The sequence below is a fragment of the Ochotona curzoniae genome, unplaced genomic scaffold (genome assembly GCF_017591425.1).
Source record: "Ochotona curzoniae isolate NIBS_2020 unplaced genomic scaffold, NIBS_Ocur_1.0 scaffold_1852, whole genome shotgun sequence".
Taxonomy (NCBI): Eukaryota; Metazoa; Chordata; class Mammalia; order Lagomorpha; family Ochotonidae; genus Ochotona; species Ochotona curzoniae.
This window is the reverse complement of record NW_024467087.1, coordinates 45,486,542-45,507,828: the sequence shown is the minus strand read 5'-3', so window position 1 is coordinate 45,507,828 and position 21,287 is coordinate 45,486,542.

Genomic DNA, 21,287 nt, shown 5'->3' with positions numbered 1-21,287 from the left:
CTCAGAGCTGGTGAAAATACCAAAATTTATTTGGGGCCTGGCACAGTGGTTCAGTGCCTAAATCCCTGCATTGAACATGCTGGGATCCCTTCTGGACTGCAGTTTATGTCCTGGATACTGCACTTCCATTCCAGCTTCCTGCTTATGGCCTAGAAAAGCGGTGAAAGATGCCCGAAGCCTTGAGACCCTGCATCCACATGGAAAACCTGGAATTGGCTCCTGGCTTTGGGTGTGCTCAGTGCCAGCCATTGCAACCATTTGGAGAATGAGTCGATGAATGAGATGGAGATATTTTCTCTCTTACACACACTCTATCTCCCTCTCTCTCTATCTGCTTTTCAGTGTAAAACTGATTTGCCTTTCCAGTTAAAAAAAATGTTAAAATATTCATCTGGAAACCCAAGAGACAATGAATTATCAATGCAATCTGGAAGAGCAAAAATACAACTGGAAGAATCACAATTCCAGATGTCAAGACATACTACAGGGCAGTGGTGATTAAGAGTCTGATACTGTTACAGAAATAGAGAAGATCAATGCAACAGAATAGAAATTCCTGAAGTGAGTCCACACATGTAAAGCCAACTAACCTTGACAAGAAGAATGAACATAAATAAGGGAAAAATGTTGGTCTTTTCAACAAATGCTGCATCATCCTGCAGATGCAAGAAACAAAACCCCTATCTCTCACCTTATATAAAAACCAGCTCTAAATGGATAAAGGCCATAAATCTGCACCCGGAAACCATCAATGTTTTACCAGAAGAAAACACCGGAAGCCCTATATGAAATAAAGCATTAGTAAAAACTTCTTAGAAAGTCATCAAAGCACAGGCAGTCAAAGTCAAAATAAACAAACAAAACTACATCAAACTAAGAAAATTCTTTGCAGCAAAAGAAATGATTGACAAAACAAAGAGGCAACCAACAGAATAGGAGAAAATCTTTGCACACTACACAACAGATACGGAACAAATATCCAGGATTTACAAACAGCTTCAGAATTCAACAATAGCAAAACAATAACTATGTTAAGAAATGGGCAAAAGAAATGGGCAGACATTTTTCAAAGAACAAATTTAAATGGCTAATAGGCATATGAAAAAAATGCTCAGTCCCCAGCTGTAAGTAACTACCTATTTTGCCTTGTAGCTAGGCAAGTGTGATACTGCAAAAACAACCAATACAGAGCTGGCCTTCTGGGCCTGATTAATGCCAAATCTGTTGACTATGCCAGTGTGCCAGCATAGTTGCCTACATATTTAATATATGCATTATATATTATAGATTATGCATATTATACCATATATCATATAGTATATAGTATACATATTATATCATACATTATGTATTATGTGCTATATATTATATGCCATATCATATGTGATATATGATATATTATATATTAGTATGTGTGTGTATATTTGGAAGACAGAATACACTGTTCTGGAATACACCGCCCTGTCTCACAGGCATGCCAGGTGCTACCACACAGTGCAGGATCTGAAGATTGCCCAGGGAAGGGCGTTCGGCAATGTGTTGGAGTGGAGACTGCTAAGGGCATGCTTTCTTGTTGGTTGACAAAATCCAACCCCCAAAATCAATAAAAGGCAGACTCTTAGAAATCAGTAATCTTTATTCATCTCCAGTGCTGGCTGATGGACTTTCCCATTCTATCGCATATGAAAGAGGGGACCAGCTCGAACTGCCTCATTCAGGGGTTCTTAAGCAATGATCATCCAATCAACTAAGAGAGCACTGGCACACGGTGCAAGTCATGGAATCAACCAAGCTTACATTAGAACACAATACAAATGATCTGATCTGTAGTGGCTGGGAATGGGGATGGACCAGGCAGGGCTAGGATGTTGCACCTGCTGGTGTGCACAAGAACCAGAATTGGTATGAGCTGGCTGGACAAGTGCAAGGACTGGGTATGAGGCATGCCAGGATGGATGGCAGTACCCACTGGCAAGCATTAGAATCAAGGCAAGAGACTGGCCAGGATAGATGACTTAGAAACACCTGTTGGCATTTTTGTGAGCCAGTTCTGGGTCCACCACTTATCTATAATTATAATATTACTACAAACATTATTTGGCATTCATTAAGTGCATATATGCCAATGAGTGTTTTGAATATTTTTTCTATTTTGTATATCATATACAGGAAATAATTTTAGGAGATACATATTAGGGGTACCAAAAATGATGTCTCTTTTGCTCAGTGTTGTGTTGTGGGGAGTTAAAGAGATCATACCAGACAAGTCTAGAATGTATTACAGAATTTTTATTAGCCAAGCTAACAAAAATTAGGACCCATAAGAAATGAGGAAATGATAAGTCCATGTGGCAATCCAGTCTGAATCAAAACTGAGAGGAACAAATAGCTGTTACCCTGAAGTCTGTCCATTGAAATGAAGACCTATGTTCCAGCTTCCCCAGCTATATAAATGATCCTGAGACACACGCAGTGGACAACCTTACAGACATTCAACTTTTTCTGCCTTCTCTATCCACATTCCATTACTCTTAGGCCTTACCTCTCCTGGAATTCTTGAAAGTATACAAATTTAAAAATACAAAGCATCTTAGCATTAACATCTTTACTGATCTACCCAAAAAGGGAATGGTGGATGAGGAATCCAAACATACAGGGGTCATGTTCAGGGACTACCTGTCCTCTGAGTTTGTCTACAGGAAACCAATGAGCAAGGAGTACTGGGGAGGTCAAGAGTTTGGGGTGCTAGAGTGAAGGAAGCACATGACCAAGAGAACAAGCCCCTCCCTATATGTGCCTTTACGGGCATAGTTATGCAACAATGCAATACCGCCCCCTCTCAGATCCCTGGTGATGATAGGTGAGTGTCACAGGTAGACAGAAGGGACTACATAGGTGTGTATGGGGGAGTGACTTCCAAGCTGGTGATCTTGTACTAGTTGCCTACCCCACAAGAATTGTAGTCACATATCTAGAAAAGTAATTCAGATAAGGCAGACTTTTGATAAATAATTGAGTAACTGAAGTAACCAATTTATTAATGTTGGTGTAAGTCTGCAAAAGTTTATATATTTTACAGATAGTAACACAGCAATAGATTGGGAAACCAGTCCTAGATCTGTCTAAAAAACTTATAATCAAAGACACTATCTGATTACTGCATTTTGCATTTTCTGTGCATTTTGTGTTTGCATACATATTGCTCAATTGTATACTCACTTGAAAATTCCTACTCTCTTTATTACTATTAATTAAAACTATACATTATCTTCATGATTCAGATTAGGTTCCCTCAGCATTTTTCATAGGTTATTACCACCCCAGGCTAACTTTAGCTTAGTTGCTTCTCCTCCACCACATATGTGTCCATTAGAAACATGATTCGAAGCATTAAATAGCAATTTTAGTTTTGTATCAGTACTAGAAACACTTGTGGAGTTTATATTTTTTATTCTTCCCAATATTTCTTTTGTTTTTTAAAAATCTTATTTCAAAGCTAAAAAGGTCTTCCATTTGTTGTTTAATTCACTGTGAATGCTATATCAGCCAGGACTGAGCCAGACTGAAACCAGGAACCCAGAACTCCATCCGAGTCCCGGTACAGGTGCACTGATCCAAGTACTCAAGATATCAGCTGCTGTCTCAGAGGGTGCTTTCACAAGAACCAAGATCGAACATAGCTGGGACTTGACCCCAGGCGCTCCAACACAGGTTGTATTTTGAATTAACTTCTGTGAGTTAGCCACTATTCCAAATACCTCATTCCTGAAATTTTTTTGGAAGTGTGAATGGCTTGTGTTCAACTTCAAATTTTCTGAATCAGAATATCCTTCTTGGAGCCTGAGTTTCTTCAGGGTATAGTGAATACTGATGTATATTTAAGAAATCCTTGTCACACTTATTTTCTCACCTACCAGTACTGCTCCCAATCAATGGTTGCCAGTGTCTCATAATTCTGGAAGTAACTCAATACATGGCAACTGGATGGTTAAGCATTCCCAACCCTCAGACTCAAGTGGAAAACTCTGAAAGACCTTAGAATTTCCCATACAAACTGCTGAAACTTCTGTTATGGTTACATTGATCCGAGACTGCCACATCTAGTCCCTTTATCTCTTATAGTGTTTGTTGTCAATCACAACAGCACTTCCCAATAAATGACCCAAATACAAACAGTGGGCATGGTAGGTCCATTTTCCTTTTTCTTCTTCTTCTTTTTTTTTAGATAGGTCTATTTTCAAGTCTTCTGACTTACTATGCAAATTATTTTAATGGACAAGCAAAAATGAAGAATCTACTCCATGTTTCCTATAGGAAGAAACTAGGTGCTCCCTACTATATCTAATAAAGCTGTTTGTAAACAAAAAAATGAACAGTGCATACTTTTAAATAGATGTAACTAATAAAATTAGATTGCCTAGATTCAGATCACAGAATACTTTTAGCCTGTTTTTCTGTTTTTGCAATTTAATGGTTGAGAGTGGGCAATTTATAAATAACAGAGGACAATTTAACTCATAGTTGTGGAGGCTGAAAGTTCAAGATCAGGGCCTTGTCTTCTGATAAGAACCGCACACTGCTCCATGAATGTTGAAAAGGTGCAAGTGGAAGTGGAAATCTGTGTAGGAGGAACACACATGAGACCAGGAAGAGTAGTTTTAGGGAGGAGGGTGAAAGATAGAAGAAGCAAGACAATGACCTAGTAGGTTGTCATCCCACAAGAGCAAGAACTCACAATAATGACAGTGCCATGATCCAAATATCTTCCACTAAACCACACCTCACACGTTGACTAATTACACTTTAACATAAATTTTGGTGAGGACAATCCATAACCAATTCTGAAGAGCCAAAAGACAAAATTAGAATGGCCTAAGACACCAGAATTGCAGGAACACAATCATGGTGAGACTCTTCTTTTGCCTCCCCTCTAAAATGTACTGAGCCTTTAGATATCCACATTGCATAACAGCTAAAACATTATTCTTGGAAGAAAAGGGAAAAACAAAGATTTCAGGAGAGACTTTAATGGAGAAACCCATACTTGCTGTACTATTTTTCCTGATCTGTTCATGGTTGAGTCTCCACCCAGGCTTCAGGAGCCAGGGCCTGGCCTGCATCACAGTAGTGTGTTGCAGTGAATTATTTAACAATGCACAGTAACAACAGTGGAACATCAGTACAATGAAAATAGTAGTAACAAAGAGAAAAAATATTAAATAAAAAATACATCCTTGGGCCTGGCACAATGGCCTAGCAGCTTAAGTCCTCACCTTGAACACACCGGAATCCCATATGGGCGCTGGTCCTAGTCCTAGCAGCTCCACTTCCCATCCAGCTCCCCACTTGTGGCCTGGGAAAGCAGGTGAGGATGGCCCAAAGCCTTGGGACCCTGCACCCATGTGGGAGACCTGGAGGAGGTTTCTGGTTCCTGGCTCCTGGCTCCTGGTTCCTGGCTTTGAATCGGTGCACCTGTTGGCCGTTACAGGCATTTGGAGAGTGAATCATCCGACAGAAGATCTTCTTGTCTGTCTCTCCTCCTCTCTGTATATCTGACTTTGCAATAGAAATAAAATGAATTCTTAAAAAAATTATATTAAAAAAGAAAATAGATCCACATACCAGGAGGACATGCAGATGATGAATATATAATCACAAATGAATGGAAGACCTAGATAAGTACACGAATGTTATGGATTTGAATAGAGAAATGGAGAAATCCATAAATAACATAGGGGTTTTCTTTCGGGGTAATGAGGAGGTCCAAAATTGACTGTGGCAATCCTTTCAAATATTTTTAGAACAAACCAAAAAACATTAAATTTATATAAGCAAATGGGTAGTGAATTGCATTTCCATAAAACTGTTGAAAACCCTTCAAAAATCAGTTGGAAATACTGATTTGACACATGCAAGCTTAATAAAATAAATCTGCACATGAGAATACAATCTGTAGTTATCTTCTTCATGTATTATTGAAAAATGCATCTCCAAGAACCTGTCCATAACAGGTGCTAAATAAAGCTGGGCAACATTTTTTAAGGAGTTATTTAGCTTGTGTTTGAAATGCATATTTCACAGAATGAAAAGGAGAGACAGAGAAAGAGATTTTCCATCTGATAATTCACTCTCCAAATGTCTGCATCGTCCTGAGCTGAACATATGCAAACAAGCAAAAAAACAAAACCTATGCAAAAAATATACAAAAAAAAAAATCCTGGATCATCTTTCTATTTCTCTCACTTGGGTGCAGAAGCCCAAAGACTTTGACCATCCCCCGGTACTTTCTCAGAATGTAAGCAGGGAGCTACATCAAAAGTGGAGCAACTAGGACATGAAGCACCCAAATGGGATGCCAGGGCCACAGGTGGAAGAATATTGGGCTATACCATATTTCCTGCCCCGAGATCAGCTCCTGTGGTTCTTTAGCTCTTGGTATTAAAGCTATGAGTATTCAGAGTGTAGACAGAGAAACTTTTTTGGAAGCTAAAGCGTTTTTGCCCCTCAGCTGCTCCTTGTGTATGCCCATAGAAAGGAAGCTGAAGTTGGATTGGGGGATTTAGAGGAAGGCAGAAAGAATAAATGAAAATCTAGTCATTTGGATTTTGTCATTGAAGAATATATGTACTTTATTGGTACAAGCTTTTATTTGGTAAAATAGATTTGCAGCTAGATATTCAGACACCGAAAATGTAATGATATATGTAATTTTTGCCAGTGAACATACATTTTCCGTGTTATCTACTGCAAACTCTCAGTTTTGCTTAAGTAGTAGATGAACATGTTTTATTTTTCATAAACATTAGGCATTTTCTATTCTAGGGATGGAGCATGATTTGACAATCTGATTATGGGTGTTTTGCTTCAATGGCAGTCAATATCTTCCACGAAAATAGAGCCATTGAATCGATGTATTGTATTATATTGATGTATTGTCTGTGTGTGTGCATGTGTAAATCCAATTATAAAAATATCTACTTGTATTCTCCCAATTCCTCTTTACCTGGCAGAGTAATGTAAACAACATTCAAGAATGTCCCCAACAGTAGCAATTTTGCCAAAATCAGGCAACTGTAGTTTTTTAAATTGGTTTTATTAATGACACATTATAATACTAACAAATATCCTCCAAGGCATGTTTTCTATCTTACAAAATAAGATTTCTGGTTAATCTTTGTGTAAAGTCTTGAGACCAAAAGCAATTATTTTGCTAATGGATTACTAGGGGTCATAGTGATGGTGCTACTCTTATTTCTACTTTTTGGATTGCTGGGCATGTGAATCCAGGTTATAGGAGAAAGGTATCATGCATACAATGCTGGTTAAAAACAGAAATACCTTCCTGAAGATTCTTGCCCGAGTCATGTAAAGTAATGTTCTTTATCATTTATTCTTTAAAAGACTATTTTGCTATTATATAAAACCAACTGCTTCAGGAAGGTTTGCAACTTGGTAAGATCAATGATTTATATCCAAATCATCAGTCCAGTGTTATACTTCACTTTCTGTTATCTCAGTTCCTTAATTGAAAGCAATGTGGGTGGAAGTTGTAATGATGGAAAAATTGTTCTATAGGTGCACATTCAGTAGTTCAAGTATAAGCATTATACTTTGGACATGGGTCCATTTGATAATGATGATGTGGCTATGAATGAGCAAGTCTAGTATCCATAAAATGGATCATTTTATCAATTTCTTAAATTTTTATTTTACTGAGATCATCCATTCTTAAGTACTCATTTAGAACCTAAATATTTTTCGCATATTTTACTCATTCAGAAAGATGTATCATTTTATTATTTTTCAATGTCCCTTCAAGTCTCTGGCCATCTAGCCACACTGTTGCCATGGAATTCTGGACAATTCTCATCACTTTGATAAAAGTAAATAATCAAGTGCAGTACCTGAAGTTCTACCCACTTGGAAGAATTCCCTTGAATTCTGTGCTTCAGGTATACATCAGAAAGTGGTTGCAGACCTCTAATTATTCACTTTTTGTGATACCTGCTTACTATGCAGAAGCATTTATAAACTGAGCCGATTTTTTTTATTTTTCATTGTGAGCTGATTGTAGGGAACTCTCCATGAGTCTATAGGTACAGACTGGGAGAAGGAAGGTAGAAAAATTGGAGCGGATACTACTGATGTTTCAATTTCTGCTTTATGTAAATTGTGATTTTTGAACCTGCTTGAACTCAATGTGGTATGTAACACTTCCAAGCTGATCATAAAGAGCTACTGTACTCATTCAACATTATGACGTGGTGGGACAAATAGCACATGGGTTCTGCACTGTGATTTTCATATAGGGGTCTACCAAAGGCTTCAAACAGCATCTCTGTGACACTGATAGTTAAAGTACCTTTGGAGTTGGTAGATCATGTGCCTCAAGTGACAGAGCAGCTTGCATAATGACTTAGAACTATTTCACAGTCTTCTAATGTTATGGGATCTACTAAAAAGTAGCAAATGTGTGGGCCCAGCGTGATAGTCTAGCAGCTAAAGTCTTTGCCTCACACACGCCAAGATTCCATGTTGGCACCGGTTCTAATTCCAATTCTAATCCCGCTTCGCATCCAGCTCCCTGCTTGTGACCTGGGAAAGCAGTCAAGAATGTCTCAAAACTCTGGGACCCTGCACCCTTGTCGGAGACCTGGAAGAGTTTCCAGGCTCCAAGCTTCAGACTGGCTTAGCCCCAGCTGTTGCAGTCACTTAGGGAGTGAATCAGTGGATAGAAAATGTTCCTCTTTGTCTCTCCTCCTCTATATATCTGACTGCCCAATAAAAATAATAAATCTTATTTTAAAAAGTAGCAAATTTTTTACTGAAATAGTGCATACAAATGAGAAAGGCAAATACATTCTTGAGACATCCAGAGGCCCACTAAGCATTGTGCCACTTAAAGGTTGTAACAAGAGTTAAATGCAACTGCTTACCCTGAATTCTGTAGGAAATATTGTAGCATGTCTCACATCACTGAATTCTTGATATTTTGGAATGATGGAGGTATCTGGTTTCTTTTTGGAGGTGCCTCTCATTTTAGGTACAAATATCAGGAAGTCTAGAAAAGTTGCTATTCGTTACTTTACAGATAGAATTAGTGTGAAGTCTTCAGTGTGATGGATTGATTTTGACATCATATTGGAGGAAAAGATGATCAAGATCTCCAGAAAATAAGCTGTGATGTATGATTGGATAGTTCATATATTGCTGATGTAAGATAGTCGCAATTATCACTGGCCATACCAACTGACAGAGAAGTGTTTCTAAGGGCTTTCACTGGTGGGTATTAAGCATAAGGAAACATTTTCCAGATCAGTTGCATACCAGATACCAAGGGAAATGAGAATTTGCTCAAGCAATGAAGAGACATCTGGTGTAGCAGCTGTAATTAAAGTTATCACCAGGTTAAGATTATGACAATCTATTGTAATTATTCAAGATAAGTTTTCTGTACATGACAAATAGGTAAGCTGAACAGAGATGTGGCAGTTATTATCAGTTCTGTATCTTTCATGTCTTTGATAATGACATCAGAGTAATATATTTACCTTTACTACCATCCTACTAAGTAGAAATCATTGTACTGATTTCAAGTTGCTCTTTCTTAAGCTAAAATCCCCAACTCACTAAATAAGAAATCCTATATGAGGATAGCTACTGGATATGCCAATGCAAATTTCAGATTCTGGCACTAGAAGCCAAAATCACAGGACAGTTTGAGGGATGCTCTGGATCTGATACTATGATATTGCAACTAAAACACCTTTGGTCACCTGACCTCCACAAGTTTCCTCTTTGGTACAAGAGTGTACTGTTAAGTGTCAGTTTAAAGCAGTGTGCAATAATCCATCAAAATTCTTACTACCACCTTTTCTCTAAAGGACAAATGTCTTAGGAAGTTATAAAAGTATATTCAGATAAGGATTGGGAGAAAAAATAAATGGTTGTATTGGATGAAATATTCTGATTATTTCTTTGATTATGTTGTCCACTATGACAATCATGCCCACTTGAACTTTGGGAATGAACTGCTGCCACTTGGTTTCTGGCACCCCAGGATTCAAATGTTTCCATTTTATTTACATTTGACAAGTTAGTGGCAGCAGTTATCGCTGTAAGCTTTGACCTATAAAGAATGATAAGGGAGCTCTTTAGGGATGTTGAAGTTCCCACCACAGTTTTCTCATAATCACAATGAAAGGTACATTCTCTTGATGATCCCTGGATGCAAAAGGAAATCTTAACTGATAAATCCTCACTAATACTCCAATATTTCTGTGCATTTATTCCCTTGATCCACAGTATGTCAAAACAAATCTGGCATTTCCACTTCATTTGCTATGGAAAGCGTTTTGGTCCATATTTCAAGCAGCCAACAAGACTAAGTTGGAGAGCCATTTCTTATCCCCTGAACTGCAAGTTTAAATTGAGCGTGTCTTTTTAGTGGGCTTATATTAACGCATTTGTTCTGATTCAACTTTATATTACTCCTGCTGTAATCTTCTGTGTTTGTGTAAACTAAGAATATGCAGAGAAACACAGCTCACAGGAATGAAGTTTACCTTCTTAGATTGTAACACATTTTTGTAACAATGTGATGAGCTTTTGAGTTAAATCTCTAAAAAGCTAAAAGAAGGGTGTTGAGGGTGTGTCATGAAGAGAAGGAGGCATATATTGCAAGGCAATTACCTATAGGAAAGTCATTACAATTTCTTTGGGCAGTGTTGGATTATTTTCCACAGACAGTAATGCAGAGGCTGCTTGTACTCACAAATAGTTGTCAAAATTCGTGATTCAATGTCTTCCTTTCTGATTTTCTGTTTTTGTTATTTTTTAAGATTTATCTTATTTTTAATCACAATCAGATATATAGAGAGGAGGAGAAACAGAGAGGAATATCTTCCGTCCAATGATTCACTCCGCAAGTGATTGCAAGGGCTGGTGTTGTGCCAATCCAAAGCCAGGATCCAGGAACTTCCTCCAGGTCTCACACATGGGTGCAGGGTCCCAAGGCTTTGGGCCATCCTGGATTGCTTTCCCAGGTCACAAGCAGGGAACTGGATGGGAAGCGGGAATTCTGGGATTAGAACTGGTGCCCATATGGGATTCTGGAGCGTTCAAGGAAAGGATTTCACGCACTAGGCCACCATGACACATCCCCCATTTCTGATTTTCTGAATTGCATTTCCTGTTAATTACTTTGAAAATTCAAATGACTTCATAGTTCCCACACTCATAAATAGGAGCTGTGGGTTTCAACTTCAGCAATGTCAGCTCTGAGGCAATTGGGAATAGAGTTTCTACTGGGACAGACATGTAACCTTTCAAGTCAATACTGAAATATGTGAGCAGGGAATTTGAATTACTGAAGTCATGTTTACTCCCATTTTGTCTGGTGTAAATATAAATAATTCAATTATGTTATCAGTTTACTAAAATGATATAAAATGCATATAATACAAAATATAATATATAATATTGATATAATACAAAATATTCAGAACTTAAATATTCAATGGCAACATGATAAATTTTTCAAAAAGGTCCTGACTACTCTATTTTCTTAAAAAGGTATACAGGGGACCTGGTGTCATAGCCTAGTGACTAAATCATCATCTTACTTGTACTAGCATCCCATATGGACACTAGTTTATATCCCGGATGCTCCACTTCCCATTTAAATCCCTGCTTGTGACCTAGGAAATCAATAGAGGATGGCCCAAAGCCGTGAGACCTTGCATCTACGTGGGAGATACAAAAGAAGCTCCTGTCTTCTGGCTTCTGATGTCCTCAGCTCCAGCCATTGAGGCTAGTTGGAATAAACCAGTGGCTGAAAGATATTTCTCTCTGTCTCTGTCTCTCTCTGTAAATCTGTTATCAGGTCTCCTCCCAGTGGTAGATATTGTTTACACTAGAGGGCCCTTGACCCAGATTGACATTGTCCACCTATAGTTCTGGCAAGAATAATGTCTTTGCCAAATCAGCCCATACCCAATCTTTTTTTTTTTTTACTGTTGGGTGTTGGAGACCATGCACACCTGGTCCATGCCAATACATAGCTTTTACATGGTTCAGCTGGAGGCAAAATCTAGCCCAGACTGTTCTATACAAACCCTGGCTCTCACAAGTACCAATGGGTGTTGGAGTCTTGCCCAGTCTGGTGCTCCTCAGTTCCAGTCCACACCCATGCCAAAAGAGACTGCAGCCATGTCCAGTCCAGCCAATTGCCTCCATTCCAGCTCTCCTGCTCACTACTGTGAACCGCAACCATGCAAGAGCTTCCCCTTAGCTCCCTCATCCAGGTTTGTTCCCAGGCACAGATCCTATGCATTCCAATGGAGATTACTATTCCACATGTGTGAGACCACATACTCCCGCAAAGGTTTAGACTGCAGACCTGATTCACTTACATGCTGGTTAGTGTCAAGGACCAGCCTCACTTCACATGTTCCTAGTTCTGACTTATTTGTGGGTTCCATGATCTAGCTCTGCAAGTACAGTGACCACAGAAGACCCGTAGAAGTTGTTCTTCACCTAGACATGATCCCTCAGCTCCATACTCACTCCCAACTGTGTCATCCCCTAGACTCTGTGTAAGCCTACAACCCCAAGTCCCCAGAGCATGCCACCAGGTACCCTAAGGGCTTTGCCTGGCATCATTGGTGCCATAGCAGCTCAGCCAGTGTTTAAGCCACCTGGCTTTCCCACAGACATGTTTGCACAAGGAAGACCTAGTTCATGCTAGCCTGAGTGCCAGTGAGCTTCCCCATCATCAGGGTTTAAGGTCAGAATTTTCTGTAGAGCATTTTTGACCAGAAGTAACTGAAATTGAAGTGCAAAAATTAAGATGCAGAGGAGATACTGTGTATCCTTGTTAATAATAAACTGTGTCAGCTACCTTGATGTCAAGAAGTCCTGCAGGTTGAATAAAGCTTAAAATGACAAAAACAGAACAGTGGAAAAAATGTAATCTCTTGATTCAATCTCTAAGCTACTGAATTATTCAGCTGTTTTCTGAAATTATGATAGATAATAAAATCTTATATCTAAACGAAGCAATCAGTTAATTTAGTCCACATTACTAATGAACTAAGGAAGAAAATTCACGTGATCCTACCAGTTGATATTGAGTAACTTTGGCCAATGTCAAATGTGTGCCTAATCATTACAGAATTAATAGCAAGTTAGGAATAAAAGTAAATGTCTTTAAATTGATGCAATTGAAAATACATATAGAAAGCATATTCAATGATAAAATCTTAATCTTTTCCCTATGTGAGCAGAATTTATGTTAGCTCTCATCATTCATGTATTATAATTCTAGAACTTTTAGCAAAAGCAATATGGCACATAAAAAAAATTAAAGGTCACAGAAATTGTGAAAGATTAAGCAAATATGTCCCTATTTGCAGATGACATAACATTCTATGCAGAAAATCTCAAGCAATTTACAAAAATTCAGACCTAAACAAGTGTTAACTTCACACAATACAAGATCAACAAATAAAAATCAATCACATTTCTGTGGCAGTGTCAATATAAAATATTTTACAGAAAATAAAGTACTTACATGCAAATATATCAGTACATGTAAGATTTACATGGTAAATGTTATGGACTGCTTCTAAAAATGATCTAAAGTAAATGAAGGCATGTACTGTGTTCATGACTTGTAAGACTCTGCATCTTAGTGTAGCTGTCTCTTTTCTGCAAATTGAACTATAGGTTCAATACAACTTCTATCAGAATCTCACTAAGATTTTTGTCAGCATAGATGACTTGATTCTGAAGTTTATACAGAAAAGCAAAGGCATAATCATCGTAAAAAAGTAATCATTGCTAAATATTAAGCTTTACTTTATATATACCATAATAAAAATGAAATATTGATAAAGTGATAAATTTATAGACTGATAGAACTGAACAGGAAGATTTGAAATAGACCTAGACAGATATGATCATTTGAAATGTAAATGATGCAAAACAAATCCAATTGTAAAAACATACATTTTTCAAATGATAATGTTGAAGCTTTCGGCCATTTGCAAGCTAAAAAAAAAATGAAAAACAATGTAATCCACCAAGCTGACACAGAAAAAGTTACAGAGTAATTAACTGGATGTTGCTGTGTTTTTGTAACTCACCCAAACTCACAATTAACAACTCTTTATGTCCTAAAATTTCCTTTCAATTTGTTTCACTTTCCAATAAAGCACCCCTTCTCTTGGTCCCAGGAGAATGGAACCTCTTTTTAGAATGTGTCTGTATGGAGGTGGATTAAGTCAGTTTCATCCAAGGACCCACCAGTGTGCACCAGATCTGTCACTGGGAGGAGACCTGATAGAGGAGCTTAAGGAACTCCTTTGTCAGGGTGAAGTCTGAAGGAGAGCACAAGAACCAAGGCAGAGAGCAGCCCAAATCAAGCCAGGTTGCAATACCTGCAGACATTCATGTGGGTCAGACCTGGGGGAAGACTAGATTGGCCCTCTTCATAACAAACATTGGCAGATCTTGGGCCCAGCACCTATCCAGCTCCCTTCCTGTGGCCTGGGAAGGCAGTGCAGGACAATCCAAAGCTTTGGGACCCTGCACGCATGTGGGAGACCAGGAAGTGCTCCTAGCTCCTGGCTTCAGATCGGCTCAGCTCCAGTCATTGAGGCCGCTTGGGGAGTGAACCATTAGAAGGAAAATCTTCCTCTCTGCTTCTCCTTCTCTCTGTATATCCGCCTTTCCAATAAAAACAAATAAATCTTTAAAAAAAAATTGGCAGATCTGAGAAACAGTACGGGGTGCAGGAGGAGCTGGGAAAGGCAGCAGCACCAGCCAGTTCACAGTGGGGCCAGGGCTGGGGACTGACTGGGCCAGGCTAGGCTGCCACATCCACCAGCAAGAACTGACTTGCAGGCTGAACTAGTAAGGCTGAAGTACCGCTGGTGGATGCTGAGGTGAGATGAACCATGCTGCTATGGACTCAATGAATGCCAGGTCTGTGAGCCCCAGGGTTGTGAGATCCAGCGAGGCCCAGGTTGCATGACCAGGGCCCTTGGGCCTGCTGGCCCAGGGTTGGAGGTCCCTGCAGGACCCTGGACAGGTGGCTTGGATCGCCAATTGCACCCAGGGAAGTTCACTGGCAGACCAGGGACATGCTAGTATGGACTTGGCTTGCAAGGGTCTGGTGATGGCACAGGTGGGAGCATGTGTGGGTCTAGGATCTCATATACAGAATTGGTGAAGCTCCTGCTTCAGATTTGGACCTCCACAGTAGAAAAGATGAAGCAGTGACTGGCTGGCCCAGATGCACATGGAGGGATAGCCCTTTTGGTCTTTTAGAGGACATCTGGTTCCTTAGGAAGACAGAACAGATTGGACAACTACCATATCCAAGCAATGACAGCAAATATCTGGGCAAATAGAGACTCTAAGTTTGATTATGTCAACCAAAGGACATTGGAAGGGTTTCCTCACCCTTGAATCAGAGAGATGGGCAGAAATTCAAAGCTGGTGAAACTATGTAGGCAGAACCCTTGGCGCATATGCCACACTGTGGACCCTGGGTTATTATCATGAGGCCGTTCCCTACCTCCATGTACCAGGTCAGTTGGGAGGCTGGATATGGCATCTCCCCTTTTCTTCCCTCTTCCCCCAGATACCCGAAAATGAAATACAAAATTTGGAAAAAATGGTCAGACCCACTTGTCCCTAGCCCTGGATCCTTCCAACTCTGATTAACTATAAAAATTCTAAAAAATATAAAAATTGTAAAAATTATTTTAAAAAATAAAGGTGCTTATATGGTGAAAATGAGGTTGTATTTGCAGATTTTTCTCACCAAATTCTAATAAAGAATTAATTAAACTCTTATTTATTCTTCTAAGAAATATGTTTCTCCAGATGAAAAGGCAGGGTATATTTATTTTGACACAACTGTTACTGACAGTCAATAAATATAACATTTGAAACATTTTGTATTAAATTAATATGACATTTTTACATATTTCCACATATATTTACTCTTGTTACAGTTTGGAATAAGCCATTTCTGTTGATTTTGAAGGTATATTTACTTGCCAAGTCGAAGTAATATTTCTTAAAAGTTAATAAAGAATTTTCTTAGGGTCTTTTATTTCTGCTTTTTTTTTCTTGCTAAAGTGATCCTTTTCATGAGAAATGTAACATGTGGGCCCGGCGCGGTGGCGCAGTGGTTAAGGTCCTCGCCTTGCACGCCCGGGATCCCATATGGGTGTTGGTTCTATCCCAGCAGCCCCACTTCCCTTCCAGCTCCCTGCCTGTGGCCCGGGAAAGCAGTCGAGGACGGCCCAAAGCTTTAGGAACCTGCACCCACGTGGGAGACCCGGAAGAGGCTCCTGGCTTCTGACCGGCATAACATTGGCCTTTGCACTCACTTGGGGAGTGAATCATCGGACGGAAGATCTTCCTCTCTGTCTCTCCTGTCTGTATATCTGGCTTTCCAATAAAAAAATAATAAAAATAAATCTTTAAAAAAAAAAAGAAATGTGACATGTTATTTTTTGACATTTTGTTAGTAATGGATGTTGCATTAGAACATTCAGTAAATAAACAGCCTGCTTTCATTTACAGTGCATGTAGGCCTTTCGGTGGGGTGAGGAAGTGTCAATGCTACTGCTGGTTTTATGCCAATTAGGGATTTTGTCTAAGTTAATAGGTCATGACTAACACCTACAATGATTTACATAACCCATTTGTTTACACTTTTAACTGTGGAACAATAACTCTGAAACTCAAGAATGTGTGCTGTGTCAGTGGTCTGTGAGGAAGAAATTTGAGCAAAGCGTGGAGACATTGATCCTTTTTGTGTGCCAAGGACACAATGGCATATTTGTCTTGTGATTTAATGTCTAAGGAGCTACTTCCATAGAACTAGCCTAACATGGCTTACTATATCCATGAACATTAGAAATTATTTAAAGTAGTATTTGATTATGGAATAAGTTTGATGGGAATTTATCAACGAATAACCTTTAAAATATATAGGCTTTTGTGTGTGTATCCGCCAAGTGCCTAGAGAAACAGTCCTGCTCCAATTTGAAATGAAGATCTTATGTTGCATATATTTTATCTTGAATATATATATATATATATATATATTACAAAGATGGCAGAAAATAGAGACATGGAGAGAATTCCCATCTACTGGCTCATTCTCCAAATTCCTGCAACAGCCATGGCAAGGGCAGGCTACAATCAGAAACCCAGAACTCAGTGTGTTTCTCCCATGTGAGTAAGTGGCAGGAACCCAAACACTAAGCCATTACATTTTGCCTCCAAGGGTACACCTTACCAGAAAAGTGGAATCTTGAGTAGGGTTGGGATGTTAATTTGGTGTGCAGACATCCCAATCATCATCACAACCCAAACCAAATGTCTATCCCTCAACTTTCATGTTTTCAAACATGGAAAATCATATCAACACAGGTCAAAATAATCAATAGTGTTATCATCAAGAAAGATTATGTTCATGCAGTTTAATTCCTGCCATTGCATGAAATTTCACTTTCATCTGTACCTGAAAGGTACGGTATTTTTATGCTTCCCCATTTCCTTCACATAGGGATTTTGTGTAGGTCCTTTCTGAACAATCCCAATTCTAATTATTTTCTCTATGTAGGTGCAGTCAGTGTTTTGCTTTTGATGCTACTCATAGAAAAAAGTAGAATAATCAGTAGACAAATTGAGACCTGTTGATTCCTAAAGCAGACAGAAAGCTTAGATGATCACCTGACTTGCTGAACTCATGCTCCAGTTTCATTCTTGGTTTAGTATCCACGAGGTGTTTTATTCTCTTGCACTTTCTCTCTCTCAGAACACATGTACACTCGCACATGCCCTTAAATCTATTTATCATTCAGTATTTTTAGGGAATTTTCAGTAAGTAGATTTAAAAAATATTATTTTTATTGGAAATAGATGTCTACTTATTGTTTTTTCATTACATAAAAGTCATAATAAAAGCAAAATGTAGTTTATTCTGTCGGGATTATTTTGCTTACTGTTATGGTTTGTGGGATTCATATATAATCTCATTAGAAATAGTTTAGGTTTGCTGTGCATTCTTCTTTTGTGTGACTATAACATGGTGTATTTAACCTTATGATATTGATAGACACTTGAGTTGTTTCCATTTTTGTCTGTTAAAAAAGACTGCAAGTATAAATATTCTAGTATGTATCTTTTCTTGAACATAGGTGCATACTTATGTGTGATAAAATATATTTCTAAGAATGAATATATGTCAGAGAGTATGTGTGTGGTCAACTTCAATAAACAATACAAAAGCAATTTTCTAGTATTCTTGACAACGTATCCTCTTACCTACAATTCTATTTCTATTCCAATAATATTGCTTTACATTTTGATAGCTTTTTATTTTTCTTTTGCTATTGTGACTATTAATGGTAGAAACATGCTGTCATTCAATTATATTCCCTTGACAATCAGTGAGAAAAAAAAAGAGCTTTGTTAAGCAGCTGGCGTTATGGCAGTAGGTTAAGCTATGACACTATCATTCTGTATTGAAGTGCTGGTTAGAGCCCTGGCTGCTCTACTTCTTATTCAACCTCCCTGCTAATGCATTGGAAAAAGTACCAGAGTTAACCAGGGTTCTGGACAGCCATGTGGGAGACTCAGATGGAGTTCCATGATCCTGATATGTCCAGGCTGCTGTGGCTGTTGGAACAGAACAAAGTAACCTTACTCTCTTTCTTCCTCTCTGTCACTTTTCCATTAAATGAATTAACTAAAAGTTAAAAAAAAAAAAAAAGAAAACAAAAAGAACCTTGTGATGACCAGTGCTGCTGTAGAGCAAGTAAAACTTGTGCCATTAATGCTGGCATCCCTTATGCTGGCTGGAGGCTTGGTTGCTCCATTTCTAATCCAGCTCCCTGCTAATGCCTTGGGAAAGCAACTGAGGATGGCCTAAGTGCTCGTACCCATGCCATCCATGTGGCAAACCCGGATGAGGCACCTGGCTTCTGGCTTCTACCTGGCCTGCCCTGGCTGTCTCTGCTGCTTGGAGTGTGAGACAGCAAATGGAAGATCTCTGTCTCTCTCTGTCCCTTTCTATGTAACTCTTTCAAATAAATTCCAAAAAGGAATGTTGCTATGTATTTATGATTCACTTGTTTAAATTTAGAATTGTTTTTGAAATTTTTAGGTATTTTTTAGACAATTTTATACTAGATTGTATGATTATTTCCTTTTCTAGGAGATATATCTTCCTATTTAAAATATATATATATATATATATCACATGTTTGTGTGTATTCAATTTTAACATATTTATTGTAGCACAAATGACATTTTAAATGTATTTACAAATGCATGAAGCTAACACCATAATGATTTTTGCAATATTTCCATCATTTTTTAAGAAATCTGGTACACTTTAGTTATCATATCCACTTCTGTGTCTCTAAAACAGTTTCTATATGTATAAGTAGTCCTTTTGTAGACATTTGATGTCAATGGAATCACATTCAATATAGTCTTCTGTTACTGATTTTTTTCACCTAGTACAATGTTTTAAAGGTCCATTTATGTTGCTTCATGTTTTAATATCTTCCATTTCTATGGCATAGTAACGGTTTATGCGTGGAGGTGTTTTCTTTATCCATTTATCAAATCATAAATAGTATGATGTCAACCTTTAGGCAGTTATGAACAGAGCCCTGTAAATTGTCATATTAAAGTCTTTTAAGGCACATATTTTGATTTCTTCTGGGAACATTTCAACAAGTATAACAGCATCTTCATATGAAAATTATATGTTAGTCATTGGAGGATCTACCAGATATTGCTAAAATCATTCAACATTTTGTCACTCTAGTAAGTGGGTTAGGAGGTTTCTTAATTTTATCATATCTCCAGAAGCATTTATACTGGCTTTTGGCTTCCAGTTAGTCTAGCAGTTTTGATTTCCATTTCTTTGGTGATCCAGGATGTTAAATATACTCTTTTGTGCTTCTTTGTGTATCTTTAATGAAAACATATCTTTTTATATCATTTCCCATATTTACTTATATTATTTATCTTTTTATTATTGAATTATAAAAATTGTTTACTCTGAATTAAAGTTTCTTTTAAATATATGACTTGAAATTTCTTTCCCCCATACTGTGTTTAAATTTTTGATACTTTGAAGTATAAATGATTTCAGTTTGATTTATCTATTTAATTCTTTCTTTTATCTCTGTGTATGGTGACATATGTAAGAAAATGTTACATAACCAAGGTCACCAAATTTGCTTATATACTTTTCGCTCAGAAATTACACAGTTTTAGCACTTTATATGGGTCATATCCTTTTTGGCATTCTTTTGAAATGTGAACATTTTACTTTTTATAAAATCCAATTTACCTACTATTTTTTTTCTTTCATAGATCATGCTTAGTTATCATAGCTAACGAGCCACTTCCAAGCTCAAGGTCAAGAAAGTTTATCTGCAAGTTTTCATCAAAAAATTGATATTTTTGCTTTAATATTTATGTTTTTGATCCATTTTACTGTAATTTTCCATAAATATGTGAAATAAGGTCCAAGTTCATACTTTTGCATGTGGCTACCTAGTAGTCCCAGCATAACTTACTGAAAAGAATGTTATTTTCCGGGCCCGGCACAATGGCGCAGTGGTTAAGGTCCTCGCCTTGCATACCCGGGATCCCATATGGGCACTGGTTCTGGTCCAGGCAGCTCCACTTCCCTTCCAGCTCCCTGCTTGTGGCCTGGGAAGGCAGTCGAGGACGGCCCAAAGCCTTGGGACCCTGCACCCATGTGGGAGACCCGGAAGAGGCTCCTGGCTTCGGATCGGCATAGCATCGGTCGTTGTGCTCACTTGGGGAGTGAATCATCGGACGGAAGATCTTCCTCTCTGTCTCTCCTCTCTGTATATCCGCCTTTCCAATAAAAAAAATAATAATAAAAAAATCTTTAAAAAAAAAAAGAATGTTATTTTCCAATGATGTGGTTTTGGCCCTTGTCTAAGATGACTAGACCATAGCATATAGATTTATTTCTTTACTCTCAATTTTTTTTCCCATTTATTTATGCTTACGGGAAAGTAAAATATACAGAGAGAAGGAGAGTTAGAGAGAAAGATCTTCCATCCACTGGTTCACTCCCTAAGTGGCCAAAATAGACTGAACTGAGCTGATCCCAAACTAGGATCCAGGAGCTTCTTCAGGGTCTCCCACTCAGCTGCAAGGTCCCAAGGCTTTGGGCCATCCTGTACTGCCTTCCCTTGTCACAA